Source organism: Metopolophium dirhodum, chromosome 4 (assembly GCF_019925205.1).
Source record: "Metopolophium dirhodum isolate CAU chromosome 4, ASM1992520v1, whole genome shotgun sequence".
Lineage (NCBI taxonomy): Eukaryota > Metazoa > Arthropoda > Insecta > Hemiptera > Aphididae > Metopolophium > Metopolophium dirhodum.
Window position 1 is genome coordinate 26,109,574 of NC_083563.1, and position 27,351 is coordinate 26,136,924.

Genomic DNA, 27,351 nt, shown 5'->3' on the forward strand with positions numbered 1-27,351 from the left:
CATGTTCACGAAAATGTACATTTATATATATACCTATATGTATAATATATATATGAAATAACCAGTTTTGGAAGCATATAATATAGCGCCTTCCGGAGAGGTATATAGTACCTATAGGTATATAATATAGTCTCTCCGTTTCGACGTCGTCGTCGACGTCCATCCCGCAACTCCTCGGGTGCTCGCGCGCAGAGAGCCGAGAGATACCGAAAAGAGATTATAATATTATTATTCTTATTCGTATTGTGTGTGTGCGCTGGAGGAGAAGGAGGAGGCGTTTGGTCGGTTGTCGGCTGGTTTTTATTATTTTCTCTCTCCCCCACCACCACCTCACCCACCACCTGCGATAGCGTCCCGGCACCGCTGTCCGCGTTTTAAATTTAATGGTTCTATCTGTCGATTTATCTGGTGTGCTCCTTGTACGCGCCACGCTGCAGCCACACGGCGTGCGTGTATATTATCTCTCGTCCTGCTGTTTTCCGAGTCCTTCTACATGGACGTCCACGAATAAATTTCTCGGACAAGGGCGAGGCCGCCGCCGCCGCCGACGTCTGGAGGCAATAAGTTCTCTATAATATAAAACAGCACACTATGTCGTCCGTCGTCGTGCGTCGTGTCGTATTATATATTATACGATATATAAATATATATATATATACAAACACCGACAAGGACCGGAGCAGTGCTGCAGCGCGCGACAAAGACAATCCGCTCTTTATTATTATGTTATAATATACCTACGTGTATGCCTGTACATATATAATATACACCTGACCCGACCTACCTACAATGCATATTTATTATTCGTTCGCGTCGTGGAGGCCTTTATATTATTATAATGTATGTCGTCTCCGTGGCGCGGGCGGCGTTTGAGTCTCCCGCGCGTTTCGCGTTTACATCGCACTGGGCGCCCCCTCCCACACCCCATCTCACCAATCCCATAGCAGTTCGCCCGCGTGGTACTAGGAAACAACGAAAATCCCGAGGTTCTCGTATTATCATAATATAATATTATTATATACCAAAACGTTCTACAGTATTGTAATACATTGTTTATATTATATTATATGATGATATACGCGCATACGCCGAGTACGACTCCCGAGACGGCGGCACCGTCAATAGTCTCCGCGCACAGAAGCGACCGCTGTGACGGCGCGTTTATCGAGGGTGTCAGCCCACGCAGACCACAAGTATGGTTATGGTATTATTAAATTATTTTACTGCCACAGCGGTTGACCAATATAATGTTACTATAATACACATTGTGATATATATATATCAATCGCATCTATACATCGTCCGATTGATTTGAGACGACCTACCCCTTGTCTCACATCACTCACAACACCGGAACACCCTCAACCCCTTTTCGGTCGTATACCTATTGTTTTGGTTTTCCTTAGTTTTTAGTATCTACTTCAGCTATAGCCTACCTACATTAAGTCATCATTATTCTATAAAACAACGCATTATTATTATTCACCTTGGATGGTTATTTGAAATTTTAATTGAATCTCGAAATGTATAATTTATATTATAATATCAAATAATAATATTATGATTGTTATCGACAAGTGAGTTTTTTGTGAGCGTTTGTAGGTTGTGATAATCCCTTGGAAAAATGCCGAATACCCAACGGCACAGCATCATACCCACCCCCGCAGTAGCACCGGTGGCCGTATAGCTGATACCATATAATATGACCATTATATAGTATAATCTGTTCGGTGGGTGTATCGTATTATCAGTTTCAGAAGAATTTATACGATTATTTGTTTTAAGCGCGTAGGCTTTTTCCGGCTCGCGTATGCGCCGTAAGACATATATACATATTTACGATACGCTGCGCACTGTCACCGTTTTCATCGTCGACTTAATGAAATAATAATAATTTTAGATCGCGAATCCTCTCCATCTAACTCCGTCACTGTTGGCGTTACAATTCCGACGCCCTCGAGGAGACGTCAACGGTTATATATATATATTTATCCGAATGACTCGATTCTTCACGATCGGGCATGGTTTTTTCCGTGTACCGATCGTGTTCTGAGTTGCCTATACAAGATGGAAGTATAAATATACCCACATGTAACATGTACAATAATATACATGTCTTGTACTATACATACGTACATTATATTATACTGGTCACTGAACGTGTATACGATGACATTTTAGATTATTGATATTGTCTCCACTTACCTCCAACGAAACGGCGTTTGACGGTCTTTTTGGAACACCAAAGTTTCTGAATTATTCGCCCTAGATGACGTTCGTTTTGCACACAAACACACTCGATATTCCTGAGCATTGGTATAATACTGCAACATACTGCACGGTCACCAAATCGACTGTGTTGAATCGAGAAATAGATAATAAGTATACGTGCACACCTACCGACATCGTAACTTATATACGTGACTTACAAGATATAAATGTATGTATTTACAAACATGATAAACATCTCATACTTTTTTTTTCCTTATAACATGTAGTATTATACTTACAGGCTTATTATCAAAAGTACATTACATATTATAATATTAAGTTTAAAGTTTAAACAGTATACATTTTAACAATGAACTTTTGAAAAAAAAACTTTTATAAAGCAGTATATACCAGTGGATCTTCAACTTTTGTAGAAAAAGGATGAAAGACTTAAGAAATCGCGGACCCTAAATGAAAGACTCAAAGATATCGTTGACACCTTACTAATTTTCTTTCAAATAACTTTTTGAAACTAAACTTCTTATAGGAAGCTTGGGGGTCGCCGAAAAAAAATTAGAAAGAGAAAAAGGTAACTCGAGAATACCAAAGGCGTGATATAAAAATGATAAACAATTAAATGTTGATAAATTATAATAATAATTCGTTATTTATTTTGCATCTTTACCTACTTTCTGTATTTTGCAGTTGACTTAAAAATATTGTCACAAATATATTATTATACTTCCTATTAGTATTTTGATTATTTAAAATGGTTTTTTCGTACTCGTTTTAGTGGAAAATTAGGTTCAAGTAAAATATAGACGATTCGTCATAACATAGAACAGTACTGTACCCTGCAATATGTGATGTATGTTTATCAGCTATCTGTTATCAATATTTATAACGAAAAATAAAAATCTGTTTTTGAACTTTTATTTATTTTTTTACTAGCCATTTATTAAGATCCTTAAAAAAACATTCATTAAGTATTTAGCAGCACATACTAAATTAAAATATTATCTTCTTTCAAATGAGATACTTTTGAAGGTTAAGTTGCACATCACTGTACTGTTATTGATAAAATAATATATTAAAACCTGTACTGTGGTCCGTGGTCCGTGGGGTACAATATTGAATATTCTATAGTGTGGTTAGTGGTTACATAGTTATATTTAAAAGACTTATTATGAACTAATTTAAGAAAGAAACACAGATAATGTTGTTACTTAAAATTTTAATAATTATAGGTAAATTTACTCTAATATCAAAACTGACAGCACCCTATTGATACTAGTGAACGACAATTTGGTATGTCGTACGTGTGTAAGGCTTAGACAACACATGCGGGTGCGAAGTCCTCTTAAGTATGTTGCGTAAGTAGTACCTAATCCTTTTATTATAGTCTAAAAGGTTGTCACTGGATTTAATATCTTATACGTGTTTGACGTAAAAGGAGAAATCTGCACATATATAGAAAAAGGCCTTCAATATTACGTTATTGAATTTGAAAGTTTTTGTTTCTATGAATTAGTAGACAATAGGTATCTACGTGAATAAAATGAAAAACATTTAAATGGGGTATATTATAATAATATATTTTATAGTAGGTATAGTCGTATAGACTATAATTATAGGTAGGTATAACCTTATTGAAAATCAAATTATACTTAATTAGACGTTGAAGGTTAAGTGTTTCCTCTAAGTTATCCGTCAAAAATGTATGTGACGCCAACCTCCTTACGTCACTGGCTTTTACATACCAGGATGTTAAGAGGATCATTGCCAAAGAGGCACACAACCAATGGGAAAACAAATGGGCAGCTGAGACAACCAAGTTACATGAGATCAAAAGAACCACATACCCTTGGCCGTTCCCTGCAAACATCTCCAGGAAACAGGAGACAGCCATCACTCGCCTCAGGATAGGACACACACACATCACCCATCAACACCTCATGAAGGGAGAAGAACCTCCCATCTGCACCCAATGCGGCTCCCTACTTACTGTCAAACACATCCTCACAGAATGCCGAAGATATGAAAATGAAAGGAGGGAACTGAACCTTCCGGACCAGCTAGCCGAATCACTCAGCCCCGAACAGAGCAACCTAACAACGACATTGGTTTTTTTACACAACACAGGACTTCTCAACAAAATTTAAGTTATATTATGTTATACTGTCTTTTCTTTCTTGTTTTTTTTTTTTTCTTTTTTTTTCTTCTCCTTCATATTTAATGTATCTATATACAAAAATTTCTAACCCTGTATAGTATTGTATAGCATTAATGTCGTCCAATGGCCATAGTCGCCGCGGATATAATATAATAAAAAAAAAAAAAAAAAAAAAGTTATAGTAATCAAAAACAGAATTTAAATAATTCATTTTATCCAAACAACAATTTTAGTAATCAAAACTATAGTTCAAATAATTCATTTATTCCAAACAATTATGTTAATAATCAAAATTACCACCCAAACAATACTTTTTATCCAAATAATAATTACAACACAAATAATGAAATTAGACCGAATCAATATATAGATCCTAATAAACACTTCCATCGAAAAAATACATATAACCCTCCAAATCATTTTAATAGTAATAATGGCTATACACAACCAAAGTGGGATGATAGGTATAAAAATAGGCCTAACCAAAAAAGTCAGCAATATTATAAAAATAATGTGTATAATAGTAATCAAGGTGCAAATTTTAACGAACAAAACGTAGGCCAAAATTATCAAAATCCATCGCATGCTACAAATGGTATCAATCAAAATAATGTAGACGTAAATAACGTGATGAATCAGCACACTATCAGTCAGGTGCCTGATAATGATACACGTAATTTGAATAAAACATATTTTCATAATAATCAAAAAAACTATTAAGGCAAGAGAGAGTGGTTAGAATCCCTCTATGCCAGCAAAAAAATTCTAACGATACCATTTCTAGTACAACATTGTTGGAAACAATAATAGCGAAAAAATATAAAAATGACGAAACCTTATTTCCAATTCCAAAACAATTAAAAAACTTAAAAATTAACGATACACATAATGAAATTGATATTAATAAAAACACTGACATAGACGATTATAATATAGATAGTTTATTCAATGAAAAAAAAGTAGCAGTCATGAGTGACCATAATATTCATCACAAATTCGCAAGTAAAAATTCAGTAACTGTTGAAAAGCAAAAAAATAATGACAATACGATACAAAAATGTATAACGACGTGTAATCCGACCTCGCTTCCGGCAGCATTCGAACCAGGTCAAAGACTTGAGGTAGTAGGCAAAATTGAAAACATAGAACATAATTTTGTAATAGACACAGGGGCCACTGCGTCTATAATTAATGCTGACAATTTACCAGTAGGAATCACTCCAAAGGCAATCGATTGCGTAAAGCTAATTACGGCAAACGGTTCCGATTTAGAACTACTTGGTATTATTAATACAGTTGTTGTGTTCGAAAATATTAAATTCCTTATTAAATGCATGGTAGTTAGGAACTTAGTTGGACCTAGTTTAATAGGTACAGACTTTTTAGAATTATATCAAGCCAAAATAAATTTTGTTAATAAACAGATAGTTTTAACAGGTGATAAAGGTTTAGTTGTTTTGGAATTCGATCAAAAACGTAGAACGTCAGATAATATTAAATTGAAAATTGAAAAAATAGTTGATGAAACTACATTAAATAGGGATACGGATAATGACAACAAAATTGAAAAAATGAGAAATTTAATATTAATTCAGCCAACGTTACGTGAAATTGTTAGATGTAGTAGTAAGTTGATTGAGGTCCCGGGAGACGGATTTTGTGCAATATATGCGTTGACAGTAATGCTGGCGCACGAAAATATTTATGTAACTGCAGAAACCATTTCCCATTTACTTGATTTAAATTTACACGAAAAACCAATTTGGTTAGACGGTGAGGACGTAGCAGCAGTAGCTGATTTTTATAATTTCAATTTAATAATCATATGCCCAAATTACGAAAATTCTAAAAAACTGCAGGTTTAGGGTTTTATAAACCAGGTAGGAAATTTCTAGTAGTTTTTTTTGAAAATGATCATTGGACACCAGGATGTTATGACAAAAAATATGATAATCCCGACCTAGAAATGACACAAGTTACTTTTACGCATGATTTTCGTTCTCTTCATACTTCTCGTGCTTTGCTAAGGGAAAGGAAAATGTTAGAAGCAATCAAGTTACCCGAAACCGAGGTAATAAACAATGAAAACGACTTGAAACGCGCTAATTGTCCATTAACCAAAGTTCGCGAAGTAAAACACATTTTATTAAATTCAAACAATCCAAATATTCCTTGCCAAGATAGAAATATAAAACCTTATACGACATTTAAAAAGATCGATCGAAATTTACCAGACGATTACGACGAAAATAGTAAAATTGAATTTGATATTAATCCAAATCTAGACAAAACACAGAAAAGTAAATTATTGTCCTTGCTACAAAAATACGAGTCAGTTTTCTCAAAATCTAAATGGGACTTAGGAGATTCAAAAACTAAACCAGTAGACATTTTTTTAACCAAAAATATTCCAATAAATCTCCCAAATTTTAAATTGAGTAAGTTTGAGAGGGATGAAATCGAAGAACAAACACAAGAAATGCTCAAAGCAGGTATAATTGAACCATCGAATTCACCATACTCATTTCCAATTTTTTTAGTACCCAAAGGCAAACCACAAGGTTCACAGAAAGAAAAATCACCAGCACAATATAGAATGGTATTAGATTATAGAAAATTAAATGACATAACTATTAAAGAATCTTTTCCACTTCCGGTTATTCAAAGTATTTACGACTGTCTGGCGGGAAATAAATTTTTTTCATGTATGGACGCTATGTCAGGTTTCCATCAACTTAAATTAAGTGAAAAAGCTAAAGAGCTAACAGCGTTTTGTACAACAACCGGGAAATATCAATTTAAACGTATGCCGATGGGAATTTGCAATGGCCCAAGCAAATATCAGGAAGCTATGAATACAATTATGACAAATTTAAATTATAAAATTAACGTAAATTATATTGATGATTGCACATGTTTTGGGAAAACTTTTGACGATCACTTATATTCTTTAGAATCAACTCTGGAAAGATTTAAGCAATTTAATTTAAAATTAAAATTGTCAAAATGTAAATTTGGATACACGGAGTTAAAAATTCTAGGAAATATAATTGATAACAAAGGTATCCGCCCAACAGACGAAGGGCTTAAAGCAATTACACAAGTAAATTCTCCGACTAACATAAATCAATTACGTAGCTTTTTGGGATTGGCAAATTATTTTCGACGGTACATCCCAAATTTTAGTAAAATCACTTTTCCTCTGACCGAGTTAACGAAAGGTAATTTCAAAACAAAAAGAGATACCATAAAATGGGAAAAAAATCATGAAAATGCGTTTAATGAATTAAAAAGTAAATTAATAGCGCCACCAGTACTAATGCATTACAACGAAGATGCTGACACTATTTTAGTAACGGACGCGTCTTTATTGGGTTTAGGTGTTATTTTACAGCAAAGGGATGACGACGGTAATATTCATCCGGTATCTTTCGGTGCAAAAAAATTGTTACCAGCACAAAAAAATTATTCAGCGTTAGAACTAGAGGCATCAGCTTTGTTTTTTGGTTGCACTCATTTTAGACAATACCTTTATGGTAAACAATTTACAGTTTGGACGGACCACAAAAATTTAGTAGGACTTCAAAAATTAAAATCAGATTCACATGTATTAAATCGCATAAGAACGAAACTAATAGGATATGAATTTAACATAATATATAAACAAGGTATTTTTAACAAGGCGGCGGATTTTCTATCAAGACACCCAACAGGTTTTGATGAATCGGCACAAATTAAATATGATACCGAATTAGATTTAAATATGGTAAATGTAAATTCTAGTGAAAAATTATACAATTCTATTACTTACGATGATTTTATGCATAATAATGACCAGGGAGTTATTTTTGACTTCGGTATTCAACAGGTTAATCAAGACTTATTTAGCGACTATTTTGATGAAACTTTTCACTTAGTGCATTGTGTTTCACACGATTTCGAAATGAACAGCGGGATTAGCCTTAAATTCAAAAATAGATATGACCACGTCAACGAATTAAAGGCACAAAACAAAAAAATCGGTGAAATCGCTTATTTAAATTTTAATAGTCGGTTTATAATCTATTTAATTACAAAGTCAAAATTTTATGAAAAATCGACATACAAATTTTTATTCACCACGTTAAAGTTACTAAAAATATTTTGCAGTACATATAGCATTAATAAAATAGCAATACCCAAAATCACCTTCGACTTGGAAACATTAAACTGGTTAATTATTTTAAATATGATAAAATACGTTTTTCGTGACACAGAAATCGACATAACAATTTCTACATTTACGCCATCGCAGCATATATCACTGGTAGAACCTATCAACGTTCATTTGTTGCAAACGCGTGATGATTTTTTACAAGCTATAACTGGAGCAATTCTAAATCCCGAGTCATCAGAAATAAAATGGGTTAGGAAGGCGAAATCGTACGTAATAAACGATGATGACAGACTTATGTATTATAGAGATATTTATAAAGGTATTCCAAAATTAGTAATAGCATTGCCAACTAGCTTAATCAAAGAAGTGATCGAACATTTTCATAACGAAAAAATGTCGGGAGCACATTTAGGTGTTCATAAAGTGTTTAATAAAATACGATCGCGATATCATTGGCCTACTATGCTAAAAGATATAAAAAATTATGTAATTTCGTGCAGAAAATGCCAACAACGTAAACCAGATAAACAACCAGCGGCTGGAATGTTACAATCGAATAAGATCTTAAATGGTGTCCCTTTCCAAGAGATTTATATTGATTATATAGGACCTATGCTAGGCTCACGAGGTTGTAAATACATATTAGTTGCTACATGTCGGGCAACAAAATTTTGCTTTGCTAAATCATACAAAAACGCGGATGCTAAATCAACGACAAAATTCTTGTTAGAATTAATACTAACTTATGGCCCACCCAGAGTAGTAAGATCGGACAATGGCACGCATTTTACGGCAAAAGTAATTACACAATTATTACTAGCTTTAGGAATTGAAAAGAAGGAGGGAATAGCTTATAGACCAACGAGTCAGGGACAAGTAGAAAGACAAAATCAGGTGATAATAGATATGATAGCACCATACGTTGCAGAAGGTGAAAAGTGGACTGATGTTTTACCTATAGTATTGCATGCATATAACACGGCTATACACCACTCAACGGGATACACTCCATTTTATTTAGTACACGGCTACGAGCCTAGTTCAATTTTAGATATCGCAATTATTCCATCAAATTTAAATCATTCCACCATTATAGAGCTACAAAAATTAAATTCAATCCGAGAAAAATTACCTGATATTTTACAAAAAGCGTTTGATAAACAAAAAAGTTATGCGGACCGAGGGAAAAGAGAACAAGATTTTTATGTGGGAGAAAAAGTTTTAGTTAAGATTAATGTAAGACAAAATAAATTTTCAGATAGATATGAAGGTCCCCACACAATATTAAAGAAAATCAACCCAGTTACTTATTTAATCGAAATAGATAAAAACGGAAAAAAACAAGCTGAGAAAAAACATATTCAACAAATAAAAAAGTATAGAGATCGATCGCAAATAGAAAACGTGTACTATTATAATTAGAAATAATAATTACTTGAACATTTTATTATAGTTATTTATAATATGTAAAATGTAAATAGAAATCAAAACATGTTTAAGGAGTATTTTTATTCCTGGACAATTTAATTAGGTATATTTAAAAATATAAGAAGACAATATGGTCTCTCACAACATATTATTTACCACGTTGTAAATAATATTACTGTCGAGAGACCACCATAATATATTTCACAACTACTTAATTTCTTAATATTGTTAAGCAATATTAACGAAGCTAAGTTGTTTGTAAAAAAAAATGTGTGTGTTCATCACTTCATTTCCTAACGATAGATTTTAATATAATATTATAGTGTAGGTATATAACGTAATTTTTAACAGTTTGGTATTTTAGCTGAATAAATATAGGTCAATGAGTGAACAACATAAATATTAATTCAGCACAATTTCATTCATGGGCATATATTATAATATTATTAATATTATAAGTAAGGATATATATATAGCGTATACATTAGCGAATGATATTATAATAACACACCTAGAGCGTGACTACGACAGTCAATGAACAATGTGTCATAACTATCGTTTTTAAAATTGTAATTTAATATTTAACATTAATAATATTTAATCGGCAATCTTTATACTATATTATAATTAATCATTTCGTTTTAATTTAATAAATTGTAAAATGTTCGCAATAGTTACAGTTGTTCTAGCATTAAGCGTGATAATACCAGATACGTTGCAAACAGAAGAGACAATTATCGACAACTACCAAGGACATGGATCGGGTATTTATTATGAACCAATTTATAAAATGAGAGTATATTCGAGTAAATTTAACTTACTGACACATGTAAATATTTCCGTTTTTTGTCGAGAAAATTTGAAAAAAATACATTTTTAATGTAAAACTACTGCGTTATTGAATTAGCAACCAATCCAAGTTTAGCCAAAAGTTGGTGCTCTACTGTTGAGTTTATTTATAGTTAACTAGTACAGTTTTGATTAATAAAAATTATGTACTAAATTATGTAATTAGGTTTTGTACTAGTTAAAACACTAGACATAACTTGAGTATAATATTTAAATGTATATTATTATATCAAAAAAAAAAAAAAAAAGTTTTTTATTATTGCAATTTAAATTATATATTAAGTTTAACAAAACAAATATTTGTACATTGTTTTGTATGCTATTTTTGAATTCAAACATGTTATAATGTATTATGAACATTTATTATAATAGTGATAAAAAAAAAAAAAATGTTAATAATACCTACTTGCAATGTTTTTGTAACCTTATAATATATTTCATGTACCATCTTTAATGTAATTTGTATGAAATTAAACGATATTTCTTATATACATATATATAAAAAAAAAAAAAAAAAAAAAATGTCTATAGTTTATACTGCATACTTAAATTTTAACTAACTCGAGGAAACTGAAAGGGGTAAGTGAAGACAGCCGTGGGTGTCGGTATTCAAGGACGGAAGAGCCAACGACAATCCACTCCACTATCCAGAAGTTATCAAGCAATAATAATATACAATGAGCATATATTATTAATATTATTATATACGCATGACCATTGCCTTGGTGGCTTGGTGTTTGTATACCTAAAAAAATCATGTTTCACAGTCCAAGCAAGAAAATACAGTCGGAGGAGGTTGGAGTACCGTTATTCTTTGCTACTGGATGAACAATGAACATGAAATCAGAAAATACAACACTACCACTAACACAGCTACCGTTGCTTGACTTCCCAAATCTGGGGTCCAGATTTAAATGGACAAGGGGTACATGTAACGATCATCGACATCGTACATTACTCCCTACGTTGAGCACGGCTAATATGCTGAGTGTTAGTAATGACAAATGTGAATATATATATATATGAAATATATATTATGCTGACGCGATGTTTAGCTCACATCGTGTAAATAACCGACCTGGACGCCTGGCGGGGGTCAGTTATGATAGAGTCGACAGTGAGGTAGTCGATAGAATAGAGTCGGCGGTTGATAGTTGGATGGTCAAGAATGAAGAGTCATGGTTGGTGGTCGATAGTGGAACTCGAGGGCTGACAACGACCTGAAGAGGACCTGCGGACGACCAGCTCAACCCACATTTGGACATCGGCACCCACGACACACCATGGCCCGATCGGTAGCCCGGAGTATAATAATTTATAAGTATATTTCAATATTGTAACTTGTAGTAAATAATAATAATACATCAATAACAGATATATATATATATATACATTACGTTGAGTACTTGCTTCACATAAGGTAACCCTGATCCCTAGTAATAATATCACACACCGAGGTCGAGTCTCCGAGACCTCGTTAATATAAACAGAACGACACCGGAACGGGGAAGAGCCCAGGTGAAGAGGAGACGTTACAGGTGTGTCACAAGAACATCTAAATCATCTTTCCCTAAGATCGGTTCTCTTTGTATCACGGGAATAGGATTTTAACCCTTCAAACTATATAATATCACAATATATTCATATAGTATATGTTTAAGGTATAACTTCCTACAGATGTTCTTTTAAATTTAAAATGTACGAATTACCAAACATTTTACTAACACATATGACATATCATACAATAAACACGTATATTATACAAAACGAACCCAACTGAAACACGTGAAATACACGTAAGACACATATTAAATATTATTGAACTGTATAATATATTGTAGTTGCTATTGAAATATTTCGTCATGAAACATAATATGTCATTATATACACAACGGGTACACGATATTATAGATGATATACCACAATAATATTATTATATACATGTGATTAGAATGAAAAATCGTCCACTGCGGGAGCGTAAAGAATCAAAAACCGATAAGAATCGTCCAACTCGTGATGGCGATGGCGCGTCGGATATAATACAATATTATACCTATGTACAGTATACACTATACATACATACCGATCTTAATATTATTATTATTTTTTACAGGTAGGCACACATATATTATCCATTGCGTGTCACAACAATATAATATATGATTATCAAACAATTTATTATCGTTCGAAATGCGTGTACATACAAAAGACGATCTCATTACGACCGCGCCAGTACGCATCGAGCACTGCGCACGCGAACGAGACGACGTAGTGTGTCACGTCTAATTATTAATAATGCATTTCCCCCCCGAAGAATCGTCTTCCGTCCACTGTTCCGACTGCATATTTTGCTGGCTGCGCGACAATGCGATCGTTATATTACAGGTACTATTATAATGTATCGAAATAATTATTATAGTCGATATTTAATAGTTCAATTTTTTTAGTCATCGTGGGTTAGTAGGTAAATACAACGTCATGGTATATACTAATAAGTATATAGCGAGTTACTCCGTGATGGAGAAGAGTAAGTAGTAAAAAAAAATAAAACACACGGGAAATATTATTAATCCCCTTTGTCCCGGAGAACATCATCATCATCGTCGTCGTCGTGCCTATTGTTATAACAGGATCAAGTGTACACCGAGGAGCGCCTTCTGTGTGCGACAACAACGACGACGACGTTATAATATACGAAATCCTTTTGTTTGTATTCCTGCGGTATCTTCTATACACGTATATACCTATAGGTACCCCCGTCGATCTCTGTCGCTCCCACTGGCGTATCCTGTAGCTCTACCTTCTCTATCGTCCGTTCGCCTTATACCGCGTCGTCTCATCGCCGTCTGCTTCTATACAGATATATTATATTATATTCTTATTCCGATACCGGTTTGGTCTCGTGCAGTCGTTTCTTTTCGGTCGTCCTCTCTGCGCACCCCGCAGCATCGCGAGTCTGTGCGTGCGTCTGTATATACACACAGTGCCGGATCGTATATATACTGGTCGCTACCACTACCACTACCACTACCACAACTCTGGCTATAACATGCGTATACAGGTATAATATATATACGTGTGTTTTTTCCTTTCCCTATATATACCGCGACCGCGACGTCTCTCTTTTGCTCCTCCACCACCACCGCCACCGCCGTGGTCCGGTAAGTCCCCCCCGCCCCCCACCACCCACGGGTCACGGCACAGCCATTGGCCGATCGCCGAGACCGCCTCATTATATAGAACGGACGTCTTTATTCCGGTGCACGATCTCGCGCGCGCCCGCGAGAGACTGCAGGCTTCTCTCCGCTCGTGTATGTACATATTATCATTATATATAGGTTTATTTATTTATTATTATTATTATTTTTTTTTTGCCTTTATTCCACAACACGCCGCTGTAACACGAGGTTGCGACGTCATACACACACACACCGACGATGCACGCGTATACGCGCACGCAACACGTATATTATACAGCACCGCCGCCGCGGTCGTCATCTCTCCTTTACTCGGCGAAGAATATAAAAAAAGGGTGGGGGGGCACATACCGGCACATACCAAAAGTTTTTTTCTTCTCTTCTTCTCCTCCTCCTCCTCCTCCTCCTCTTCCCCGACCGCCCGTCGTCTCTACCCCCGCGCCGTTGTCGACAAACCCACGCACACGCGCTCCCCCGCCGCCGCCGCAGCTGACTGCGTGTATAGTTGCAGCTCCCGTCGCGTTTACAATATATATATAGGTAACTACAGACGGGAGAAAAATACGTTGTGTTGTGGCGGCGGCGGCGGCGATGGTGTCAGAGAGTGTCGGATGACTAGGCCGGTTTCGACCTATACTCTTTTCGTATCGTTTCGTTCTTTTTTTTTTATTATTATTATTATTATTATTATTATTATATTTTTTTTTTCGGGATGTTTAAAGAAGGTGGTTCCCGAGTGTCACGGAAAGGTAGCTGCTGCACAGTCATTATCGCTAATAACGAGCTGGTCCCGACCGATTATGACAATACACGCACGCACATTATATTCTTACTATATACACTATACTGCAGTATACACAGATAAATGCTGCGCCGATGATGCTGCTCGGCGGACATCCCGCCGGTCACACTTATCAAATATCCGCAGAATGTGTACACCTCTAGTGCTTATCTACAAACGATACCACACTTACCTATATATTATTACAGGGTCATTCAACATGTTAGGTTATGTTTGCTATAAGTGTATTGTACATAAGTTAAAAACTTTGACTTACGAATACTTGAAGAAATTGCACACGTGAATGGCTTAAGCTATATTTAATATTTTAATCGGTATTAATTATTACTAGGTAAGTACTTCTAATAGTCAATACGTGTAATGACTAATGATGGCAATCACACTAAGCCAAAAAAAAAAAATGTGGCTAAATTTTGCTTTAACAACTACATTAAAATGACATAATCGTTTTTATTCCTGGCAATTATTTGTATGGGCCTGCTCAGCATAATATTATTATGCTCCCACATTCGTCGTACAACATACAACGACAGTATCGTCCAACTTTTTGTCACGTGAAATATAATATAAAGACATATTTAATGCACATTAATATTTTTATGCACACGTGTGTGCCACTGTATTGTATACATATGTATACATTATATATAGTCTGCTGCTGCAGAATTCGGTCGTTCACCGCCAACAAAAAAAAAAAAAACAGAAAATAGAAAAAATCATCACCGCCGACCGAATATTAATAAGTGTATACGATAAAAAAAAAACATCTCTGTGACACGCTCCATCGTTCAGTCCGAGTTTCGTTTTTGCGTGTACACTGCGCCGTACGATGGTTCACCCCGCATAGACTATGACGGCCATCATATTAAAATACGAATAGATTCACGAGTACCACAGCAACAAGTGTACATTAACATATCAGCTACCGCGAATTGTCAGATTTTCATTTTCAATATAAGATTCAAATCGATTATATTATTTCATATATAACTACCTAATAGTTATATTCGACCTTTAAGTATTGAATCTAAACTAAAAGAACTCGGCGACTTTTAAATTGACTCTTGCAGACTTTTTAATATATTGATACAGTAGTGTAGCACCTACCTCTATAAAATGCGTCCGACACTGACGCGATAAGATTTGACGGTTTTATTTTACATTACTATAATATGTATAAAAATAAAATAAGCTCTCGACAAGAGTTGTTTTGATTCGTAAAACATTCCGACGCAAAAAAAAAATTGGATTCATTTCAACATCAAAGTGTTTTATTTTCTGTGACCATGGTACATTTCTTACTTTATATAATACCATCGAATACTCGCTGTAAATATTATATTAATAAAAAAGGTTTTTCAAGTATGACTAATTAAAATCTGATATTTTTGCTTCTATTAATTAAAACCTTATATTTGGCCTAGGTAGTTAAATTACTAATGTTTAATGGATTATCTTTGCAAAGTTCACTTCTATTCTAATATTGATAAAGTAACCCAAATCGACTAGATACTTCGACTTAAATATATATAATATTTTCAAAAAGTTAGGTTGTTACACTAGGTATTGTAAATTATAATTTATAACTACGATATATATCACATAATATAGTTTAACATAAAGGTACAGGTAAACAATTTTAATAAATAATAAGTAAATCGTTTGGTTGATTTAAAGTTAAACTATTCAAAATGTTTAATATTACTTTGCTTCTTTTTAACAGCATACATTATAAATAAAAATTATTGATTTGAAATTTGATTTTTAAATTGGATTATAAATGTAAATAGTTATGAGATTTTAGATAATTATTATGAGTACAAATAATATAGGTATTGACGTACGTAGCTTAGGGGATGCATATAATTAAAATAAGAATTATATGTTTTAAATGGAAAAATCATAAATGTTAAAACTTGTTTTAAATTTTCTCTACTTTCTAAAATAAGTATAAATTATTTGGATAAAAAAGTCATAAATTAATGTTTGTATACAACAATACTATTTTTAGTATATTAATTATATATGATATGATGTATTGATGATGTATAATATACATCAATATATTATGAATTATGATGCACCATGAACCAATAATATATTGTAGATCTAGACATCTAGAAGTATTATGATAGTAATATGAGGTAGATAAACAGTTACGTCTAATAAGTTATAACTTATAGCCAAAATAAATAATAATATATTATATTATGTTCTAAAATATTTTTCGACACTTTCACTTAACGTTTATTGTTCAAAAATAAAATCGTGACTGTACGTATGTTGTTCGGCCATTCGGGTTGATATTATATTATTGTTTAGAAAAATAATAAAAATATTTGTTGCAGATGTTTTGCCGAACACAAGAGTTATAGTCCGAGCGATGATTCATTGCGCTCGTACCGAGTTATAAAGAGATGAAGTCTCCCGCGGTGTGAAGTCAAAAACACGATTGCTGGGGAATTCTTCGAATAGGTGCTGAAATTGGCGCAAAAGGTTTTGCCGTATTCGATAAAGAGATAAAATACTCGAGGCATCGTGTATACAGAGTGGTGAAAAAAAAAGAAAAAAGTTTAGTATAAATCAAAATGTAGAATTTATTTCAATTTGTTTTGAAGTTATGGTATGTGGCGTTATTATAGTATATTTATAATGATTTCGATGTGAACCAGATGTGTGTAAGTATCATAATGTCTAATGAAAAAGTTTATACAGTGTTAAATCGTCGTCTTAGACATAATGAAACATTCTTTAACATCAATATTATATTATAATATACGTGTAGGCGTACGCAGACTTTGACTTCGGGGCGTTCCTTGAGTGATTTAGAGCTAAGGGCCACTAAAACGATTTATGGAAGGGTGTCTTTAGGGCCTAAGACTTTGTTTGGGTACCTATAATATATTGATGGTCACCGTCCGCTCAATAAATAGACGGTTTTATTTATTCCGGCTGCAGTACCTAACCAGACCTAAACAATATATTATGTCATATAATAATAATAATAATAATAATATTATATTACCCACTACGCGTAACTCGATGGAATTTATTGTGTTCTAACGATTTCGATTTTATTTTTATTGGACGTCCGAAATATGTTTATCTCAAGTTATATCGGCAAAATCAAATAAAGTGGAGTAAAATGTTTCCGGAGTAGGATAGTTTTATATTGTGTGCCGTGTAAGTATAGTGCGTATATATATTATATATAAACCATATACTGTATGTATATAGTGTATATATATATATATCATATACATATAGTGCAGCGGTGTCGACATCGGCGCCCCCCTGGAGGGCGAATCCCATTTATCACCGGTCCGTTTTCGACCAACATTTATTGTTACACATGCGGTCCTCGTGTGGCCTCGGGTGGAAGGGCGACGGAGGTTTTGGGTCGAGGGGGGGGGGGTTCCGTGGAAGGATTCCTCAGTGCTCACGAACAGAACGCACCGTGTCAAAATTCCCTCTTCAACACTTCCAAGAGCGGTCGTTAAAGATGTTATCTGTCTAATGCGATTTGACATAAACAGGCTACCGAGGTGTATATATATATTATATTATACGTTTATGTGTATGCGTATTGAACGTACATAAAGACCAGTCTGACGTTTTAGTCAAATAAACAGAGTGCGTTCAAATCGAAATCCCGATTATTCTTTATATAACCGTCTGTATTATACTCGTATTGTAACCCTTACTATATATTATATTTTGTATGTACGACGCCCGTCCGATAATACTATTATATTATAGACATTAAATAATAATAAAGAATTAAAGTAGGTAAGTATACAGCGACATTTTTAGCCGAAATTGTTTCGTCGATTTATATCTTGTTTTATTTTCAACCATCATCATAGTTTTCCTTGCTTATCATAATCTATTTAATTAATATAGGTAATAAAATAAAAAATACATATTTTTTAGTTATTACCACGACACATGAGGAAATCTAAACATTATCTAACGAACAATTAATTATGTTTAATTTATGGTACAATATTTTGATGGTCCATAAGTTAGCGGTTACTATAATATGAGTGTACCGAAGCATTTACACGTGCGTGAGCTATTATAATATATTGTATGTACACGAATATTATACCGAACCCCGTAAGCATGCCAAAAATGCTCCTATAAGTATTGTGTAATATTTTGTTTAAATGAGTTATTTATTTTTTCGGTTAGTCACATATTTTCCTCTTTCATTATTTTATCTGATCGGAATACTAATTGAATTCGAAATACCTAATAATAATACAAACGACAACTGCTGCAGCAGGGGTCTCATCTCAAAAAGAAGTTACCAACTGCAAAACGCTTACACAGTGCATCCTAACCACTTCTATATTATACAGTTGCATCACTACATATAATATAATATTGTATTAAATGGCTGTCCCTGGGATTGGTCGACTCTTCACACTTGTCTTTCGTCTACGATTTGTGGCTATAGGAAATCAATCACCGCCCAATAGTTGCAGTACACAATATGAAAGTAACCCTTTTCGTTTACGCACCGTGTTAAGCTAATGGATACATTATATTATAATAATATTATGTTTGATAAGTCCTAGCAGTCAATATTATACATTACGAATGCCGACAGAATATTATGTCGCTAGCCATAAATTAATACGTTTTATCATAACGTTTCACCAGCTGACATTCGAGTATATCGACCTAAGTAGGTATATCGTAGGTCACCCTATACGACTCCATTACCTGCATCTAAACAGCACGTTATTCTATTGTTTTTGTTGTTTAACAACACGATTTTTATTCTTTGTTTAAAGCTGTTCGCCGAGATGATAGTCGAAAAATATTCTATTTGTTTGAAAACGCATTGCATAAAAATTAATTTTGTGCTGAATGTCTATTTATAGAGTGTAACTAATGTGGTGTGAAAATCGTATAATTTTGATCACGTCGTCACGGTGTTCCGAATAAAACTAAAAAAAATTATATAATTAGCAATTTATTGTCAATCTGCATGTTTTTATTGCAAATACTTACAATATTACTTCGGCCATTCGTTTGCATATTCCAGAAAACAAAAACGTTTTTCAATAATGTACACATCCTCAAGAAATATAATACGTTTCGTTCACATAATATCTGAGACCTGAGTACTAATATGGCTAATATAACATGTGTAATATTATGCACACGACGTTATATTATATTGTGTTTAGAGAACAAACTTTTTTTTTGGTTAATTTCAGACCATAACATATTATAATATTACATTGATTCATAATGTTTTATTTTATAGTGCACAAAAATCATACACCTATACATTTAGAATAATATTAAATACATACGTGTACATAGTATATTATTATTTAAATTAACATAATTGTAATGCGTTCAAATCAAATATTTATTTTAAATTATGTCCGGATAAAATATGTTTGCTTTGGAGCGATACCCATATTATCAGTTCACAATAATATACTCTCGCCAGTCGTCACACAATATGTATTTAAATCGTAACCTTGTTTTGAATATTTGTATTCGTGTACAGATCTCGGGTTTGATTAGTACGTAACGTATTAATTTTTAAATATTTTATTTACTGTTTTAAGTGTCTCGAGTAAACGTAGGTGCAGGATACCTCAATAAATATTATATATACGTTAAGGTTAAGGTGGTAAAGTTTAACATAGTGATTACTGGGTGATATATGTCATAATATAGATTTACGCACTGTATACAATGTAAATAATATATAATTATATGTAAGTAAATATTGTACTCTATTCAACAGGCAATCGAACTCGTATACATAAGTATACATAAGTATATAATATAATGTACCTAATATTATGCGCTGGTTGATGCATATGGGTAATATTACACTGTTATTATAATATATTGTATGTGTATGCGTACAGTGTAGTTAAAAGCTGAAACGTTGTATAAATAAATTATCAGTCAGACGTTTTTATTTTCACACGAAAAATTCGTGAGGTAAAGAAAATATACGATATGTCATCGTTTTTTCTCTAACGTGTTATCTTAATTTAATCTGTCTGTTAAACGTCATTATAATGTTACCGACGATATCCGAGTGAAATTATGTCGTTCACTTGAAATCAAAAAATATTACTTATGGAAGCAGTTACGCATTTTCCAGAAAATCCTATCCTGTAGGTATATTTTATGTAGTAGTACCTATACCATAACGATACGTCGACATATACATAAAACATGTAATTATAATATAAAATCCGCAACGACTGTGGATCAAAATATATTCAAACGTATAACACGACTGTTGGCTAATGATTTCGATGAATATATAGGTATATTATCCCAAAACTCGCATTTCGTCGGTCAATCATCATATGCTGCAGGGTTCACGAAACATACGGCCGATTTATTATGATTATTGTTACTATTGCATTATTCCCCATCATACACTTTCCATTAAAACCGTTGCGAAACGTTATTTTAAAACGAATTTTTAATTAATTACCATCTCGAAACGCTATACATATTCGTTATTTGTTCTTTATGTACACGACGCACACAAAATCGCTTTATTAAACGGCCGTCATTTAACGAGTGGTTCCGATGTCTTATGGAAGCAGTTACGCATTTTCCAGAAAATGTCCTGTAGGTATATTTTGTGTATAGCGCCTATACCATAACGATACGTCGACATAATATAGTATAAACATAAGACATATTACTATAATAATATATCCGCAACGGCTGTGGATCAAATGTTTAAACGTATACCACGAATGTTGGCTAAAATTGGTATATCATATCAGATATATTACCCCAAAACTCGCATTTTGTCGGTCAATCATCATATGCTGCAGGGTTCACGAAACATGCGACCGATTTATTACGATTATTATTATTATTATTATTATTTCATTATTCCCCATCATGCACTTTCCATTAAGACCGTTGCGAAACGTTATTTTAAAACGCACTTTTAATTAATTACAATCTCGAAACGTTACCTATTCGTTTTGTTCTTTATGTACACTGTACACACACACACACACACACACACACACACACAATCGCTTTGTGTAAACGGTCGTTATTTAACGAGTGGTTCCGATGTCTGCAACGTAAATCTCATCGTTGCAGCGCACAGCAATCGTGGGATTTAGTCGCATTCGTATAATATATACATATATATTTATCTGTATGTAATATATTTATTCACGAGCTTTTTAATTGACTAATACGACGCACGATTTGAACCCGCGACGTGTGTTTCTCAAGACACTGTAGGTACCTACACAGACGGCGGTATTATTATTATTATTGTTATTATTACTATTGCCTATATATTTAAAACGATATTACGTGGACGAAGGGATGAAAATATAACTCAAATTTATTTTCATACGGCACCGTTTGATGTGCGCAGGGTTAGAGATGTCTTACCTTACCTATCAAATTTAATTGCCGCTTACTGCTATTACACCTGCAAAATTGTACAATTATTACGGTTGCTTTACGGATTTCAAAATTTTTAATTACGATATCAGAACCAGAACCATTTTCTCAACGTTTTGTTGTGGGACAATATTATATCATATTTTTTATATTTCATAAATTAATTTAAGCTTATTTGTAAGATTGTAAGGTATACACAAAGCGTAAAAGTGTAGGTTTACTATTTGTCTACAATTCCAATAAACTATATAAGTTTAAAACTAAAACTATTTATAGGTATTTGAAATTTGATGATAATTAGGCAAACATAGACGTTTTTGAGCAACGCGTATTATTCTGCATCTGATTATAAAATCAAAAATATAAATTGTCATAGAAAAAAAAATAATATTAATAAATACTTAACAATCCACTATTAGATGTTTTTATCACGTAGTAATCTGACTGTATTCAAACTATGTGTATATAGGCACGTCATGTTCTCAAAAAACACAAAAATTTACTTAGAAAATGTGTGTAGTGAGTCTAACCATTTAAATGGATCACTCTGTGTATTATTTATATACACTAGTTAAAATATATCTTCTTGCAGTTTCTTTGTATTATTTTTTATGGTTTCGACATTAAACTGAGCAGAGTTTTACCGCAGTGTACACGAAAGCCAGTTTGGCATGGTGTAATAATATTCTTATTATTCTATAACTGACGAAAGACGTTTATTGCGGGCGGCATGGCAGTTGGCGAAATGATGAACTGTATATAAACGGCAACAAAGAAAAAGACATTGCGCGCCGACCATTTTAACACGTAGTTATGATCATTTTTCGTTTTTAAGAATAAATTCTTTCACGATGAACAATACAATATTATTAAAACAACAGGACATTTTTCAAAAATAATAATTGTTATCGACAGCTCGCAAACATGCAGATTTCAGACTATAAAACGTGAAACGCATAATAATAATAATAAAATATATATGCCACAAAATATAATGTAAGTTCATAAGACCATATTTTATTAGCACGGTAGGTATATAATATTATGTATTTACGTCATTCTAAGTGCATATTGTCCAAAGATCAGGAACTTATGGCATTTTTGATATCATGCGCACCCATTTCGATTAGTCGTCGTCATCTCACATGAAAAAAAGGTGGTAGTAGGTACACCTGGTACACTGGTACCTACATACACAAATTACATGATTTTTTTGGGTGAATTTTGAAAATTACAAAATCTGATTTTGTTATTTTAAGTTATACTTGTTACTATATTTACTAACTTTCAGCTTAAAAGTTTTCTTCACTTGTAATAATCAATTTTCAAGTAAGCACATTCAGTAGAATTATGTATATACTTTATTGCATCGACTATAGACAATGGTGAATTGTAAGAATGTATAATATAATATAAGTATGGAACGATGGAGTATGTATAGATACTCTGAAAAAAAATCTTACAGTATAATAGAGGTACCTACTTACTTAAAAACTACTAGCTTCAATTGCAAATTTAATTTTAAAATACTTAATTTCTTTTTTTTGCAAATCTCAATATTAGTAATGGCTGAGTTTAATCAAATAAACATTATTTCTATTTTAATAAAATGTGTTTGCATTTAATCGTTATTAAAAAGGTCATTTTTTGTGATTATAATATAAGCTGTTTTTGTCTGCACTTTTTAGTTGCATTTCGATCATATTTAGCGCTTATGGACGACAGCTTATTTTGGAGTAGCGAGCGCCAATGGACTTGGCACACATCGAAGTTAGTTTCCCATTTATCATCATTAACACATAACATTTGAATAGAATATATACTTACCGTTTTTAGGGTCTTAAATTTTAAATTCACATACAATTTGTTGTCGTTTTCTTACCTAGTCAATGTAATTAAATAAATATTTAATACTTTTTTCTATAATAAAATATATTAGATTAACCATGATACACGCATAATTAACATTTATAAACCTTATCAGTTTTCGTTCCTAGATCCAAACACTATATATACATAGTGTAGTATACCTATCTATATAAATCACTATCGTCATAACGTGAAAAATAATATAATGTTATTAAATCATTTTGTTTGTGACGAAAAAAGCTGCGACACAACTCGTATGGCGTACATTATACAACGTAGGTATATAATACCTCCAGTTAAGCGTTATCTGGTTATTAGGTTATAGGTATATACCGTATTATCGACTCGCAGTTCGGGTGTACATATAATAATTTAATACGCGGTGGTAGACCTCGCCCATATATATGTATCGTATAATATAATATATTATGATATAGTATAGGTATATTATAGTGTACGGATAGGCCTTCGGGCATTTCGCTTAAGACTTTTCTGGTTCACTCGCACAACATATATATATATATATATATATATATTTATTTATAAAGGTATACTACAGACATAGGTATATCTTAATTTATATGTGTGTGTATGTATATACGAAGCGTACACAATATTATAACGATATACATTATTAACCCGTTAGGTTCGTTCACACAGCGCGCGTGTAATATGTCTCAATCCAATCCGGGCGGTATATATGTGAGCAGGCCTGTTAATAATAATTATTAACCTATCGAAACAACGATCGCGTCGACCAGGTGCGCGTGTATACACAATATTTAAAAAAAAAAAATAATAATAATAATAATAATATCATTATTATACATGCATATAATATGCGTGTAGCTATATATACATAATATATGATATACACATCACTCTTATGTTATACGGTGTGTCCCAAAAGTCCAGTACCTACCTATATCGCACCGCGAGTATAATATTATACCACAGCATTCGACCCCGACACGTCAACACGTTTATATAAATTGGTACGGTTTTTTCGACGGTAATCCAGGACAATTTCAAAATTTAATGGCATACATATTTTTATAGATTATCTGCCGTCGAAAAACCTGCGTTTAGATGTACACTGTTTATGACCTCGGAAGTAGGAGATAATATTATTAGGGTAATACCGCGGGACTTTTGGGACACGCTGTATACGTATATAATATTATAATGGGCACAAACCGTCGACCGATATATTATGATTTCGTGTATTATGCGATGTTGCCCGGATGTCTCTCATCTCCAATTCTCTGGAATAAACAGCGACGTGCACTACGTATATTATTATTATTATTATTGGGTATTAGGTATATATAATATATCATAGCTGTCGCGGACAGCGGTATACACATTATACATATATACCTACATATTATATTCGTGTATAGTGTACATATACGCAGTAGTGATCCATGATTAAACCGTTTACACGGTTTAAATTGACTTTCTTAGTCAACCGTTTGTTGGTGCAGTTGTGTTTTCGAGCAATCGATCAATGTTATTGTGGACCACGACTTTTACGGGGTAGTTTTACCTAATGTTGTACTCTTTATAAAATATTCTAAAATCAAATCGCAAGACACGAAAAAGAGTAACTTAAAAATTAAATTTGTTTTTTTGTCAAAATAGATGTGTTATAATATACAAAATATACGTTTCAAACCGTACCTATACAGAAAAAAAACCGTAAAAACTCAGAAACTTATAATTGTGCATATAGTTAGTTAAACGGATCACCCTGTAACTACCGGCCATAGGCTATGGTGATGGGTGCTATAGGTAGGTACATACCTACGCCTATATGTCTGGTAGGTACCCGAAATCCATCACTTGCGCTCGCGTTAAAAACCGTTCGAGGAGGAAAACGAATAATTAAAAAAAAAAAAAAAAAACCCTAATCATATATTGTAACGCCGTCGCTCGAAATGTCCGCGGCGGCGTGTAGGTACCCTCATGGGTGTGTGGTGGGTTTTTTTTTTTAAGTACTCGAGCGAGTGTGTGTGTGCGCCGATGAATGATGTACCTAACCTACCTATGCGGGAATGACGTGTGCGTAATTATGGCCGTCATACAAATACTCGGCGACGCGGATAATAATATTATAATGTAATATAATATAATATGCCGTGTGTATACGTCATTATTTATGCTTACGATAATTTACATTGTACATAATATATACATATACATATACTGTACGCGTTCGATATAATAATTATAACGTGTGTACACGATAACATAGTACACGAAAACGGTAGGTGACGAGATCTATAATTCCGCCACGCCGAAAACACACACGTCTTTTCCCGGTTCTAGTATATAACGAGTATACGATAGCGTAATATTATAATATAGCTATGCCCACCTGTATTATGTGTGTGTCTGTAGTTATTAAAACAAACAAAATAACGTGGCTGATGTGAATTTGTGGCGAAATAAGTGCATTTTTTAAGCTCGTGGTAAGACTCGCTCCTGCAAGACGTATAATACAACTTTTCTACAATCGCTTCTTCGACTTTTAAAATGTTTACAACTATGATCTGCAGTGATTTATCATTATATTGATTCCGAGTACTTTCATTTTTATCATTTATAAAATGGTAATTTTATCAGAACATTATTTTCAAAAACCGTTGCATGCACAACATATTTTACAAACGAGCACATTATAAGGTACATACGCATATTACATATTTTGCCTACGTATAAAATATTATGTACAGCACTGATATCAGAAACGATAATTTATTTATACCTGCTAGCTGAATTATATACATTGGGAATGGTTGGTTGGAAATTAGATTCCATTTCGAATTACGATTTTATACGCCAGCTGTTCCGTGCGTGGGACTGGCATAAGTCTGTGGCGTGTACCTAAATAGTATATAGGTTATAGGTATGAGGTATGACGTTTTACAATAATATATTTAAATCGAATGTACATACATTGGTGTCTATATATACTATTATGCGTTGCAGTAATTACGAGTAAATTGTTTTTTAGTGTATACTGTATAATAACATTATTAGTGATGTTATATATAGGTACATTTATAATATATATTATATATATATTATATAATTGTTCGATTTGAACAACTGAAATTTGGGGTTTTGTGATTCTATTCGAAAAAATAATAAATCAAATCAAAATTTACATTAATTATTATTTTTTGTTTTTGGGAAAAAAAGTATTTAAATATTTTGAATTTTTGTT